Below are 2,096 nucleotides of genomic sequence, written 5' to 3'. Positions count from 1 at the left end.
AGAACATGGAAACAGTTATCAGACAAATTCCTGAATCAATTTTTCCCTCCAAAGAGGATGACACAGCTAAGGCTGGACATCCAGGGCTTTAAACAAGAGGATAATGAATCCCTTTATAATACCTGGGAGAGGTACAGAGGGATGCTGAGAAAATGCCCCCTTCGAAATGTTTTCAGAGTGGGTGCAGCTAGACATCTTCTATTACGGGCTTACAGAGAGAGCCCAGATGTCCATAGACCACTCAGCTGGTGGATCTATACACATGAGAAAGACGATTGAAGAGGCTCAAGAGCTCATAGATACGGTTGCTAGAAATTAACATTTGTACTCAAGCAGTGAGTCCTCCATAAAAGAAGAGGCTAGGGCAGTAACTACTGATCCTAATCCTCAAGAACAGATTCTTGAACTTAATCAGCAATTACTCCTTATGACAAAATAATTAGCAGAATTTAAAGAGATGCTCTAAGACACTAAAAATTCTAACAAGAATATGAAAGCACAATTGAATCACACAAGACAGCAGCTATCTAAATAGATAACAGAAGAATGCCAAGCTGTTCAACTAAGGAGCGGGAAGACAGTGAATAATTCAGCTCAAAGTAGTAAAAAGCCAAGAAAGGAACAACTGACAGAGGATGACCAAACCACTGCCCAAAACCCCTCTGAGGACAACAAGAGCCCAGAGAGGAATAATTCTGGCGTTCAAACGCCAGAAAAGGGAGAAAAGTTGGCATTAAACGCCCATTCCTTGCCTAGTTCTGGCGTTCAAACGCCAGAAAAGGGTGGGAAGCTAGCGTTAAACGCCCATCCAGCACCCAATCCTGGCGTTCAAACGCCAATGAGGGATCAGACACCTGCAAGTGCTGATAATAACCCCTCTAAGAAGGCTTCTCCAACCACCACTGTAAGGAATAAACCTGCAGCAACTAAGGTTGAAGAATATAAAGCCAAGATGCCTTATCCTCAGAAACTCTGCCAAGCGGAACAGGATAAACAATTTGCCTGCTTTGCAGACTATCTCAGGACTCTTGAAATAAAGATCCCATTTGCAGAGGCACTTGAGAAAATACCCTCTTATGCTAAGTTCATGAAAGAGATCTTAAGTCATAAGAAGGATTGGAGAGAAACTGAAAAAGTTTTTCTCACTGAAGAATGCAGTACAGTCATTCTGAAAAGCTTACCAGAGAAGCTTAAAGATCTAGGAAGCTTTATGATACCGTGCACATTAGAGGGTACTTGTACCAAGACAGCTCTATGTGACCTTAGGGCAAGTATCAATCTAATCCATGCATCCACTATCAGAAAGCTTGGCTTGACTGAAGAGGTCAAACCAACCCAGATATGTCTTCAACTTGCTGATGGCTCCATTAAATACCCATTAGGCATAATTGAGGACATGATTGTCAAGGTTGGGCCATTTTCCTTTCCTACTGACTTTGTAGTGCTGAAAATAGAGGAGCACAAGAGTGCAACTCTCATTCTAGGAAGACCCTTCCTAGCAACTGGACGAACTCTCATTGATGTCCAAAAAGGGGAAGTGACCCTGAGAGTCAATGAGGATGAATTCAAGTTAAACGTTGTCAAAGCTATGCAGCATCCAGACACATCAAATGACTGCATGAGCGTTGATATTATTGACTCCTTGGTGGAAGAGATCAATATGACTGAGAGTCTCGAATCAGAGCTAGAGGACATCTTTAAAGATGTTTAGCCTGATCTGGAGGAACCAGAGAAAATAAAAGAACCTCTGAAAATTCCTCAGGAAGAGGATAAGCCTCCTAAACCCGAGCTCAAACCACTACCACCATCCCTGAAATATGCATTTCTGGGAGAAGGTGACACTTTTCCGGTGATCATAAGCTCTGCTTTAAATCCATAGGAAGAGAAAGCACTAATTCAGGTGCTGAGGACACACAAGACAGCTCTTGGGTGGTCCATAAGTGATCTTAAGGGCATTAGCCTAGCAAGATGCATGCACAAGATCCTATTGGAGGATGATGCTAAGCCAGTGGTTCAACCACAGAGGCGGCTAAATCCAGGGAGGTGGTGCAGAAAGAGGTCACTAAGTTACTAGAGGCTGGGATTATTTATCCTAT

The sequence above is a fragment of the Arachis ipaensis genome, chromosome B05 (assembly GCF_000816755.2).
Source record: "Arachis ipaensis cultivar K30076 chromosome B05, Araip1.1, whole genome shotgun sequence".
NCBI classification, from domain to species: domain Eukaryota; kingdom Viridiplantae; phylum Streptophyta; class Magnoliopsida; order Fabales; family Fabaceae; genus Arachis; species Arachis ipaensis.
This window is presented reverse-complemented; position numbering follows the sequence as displayed.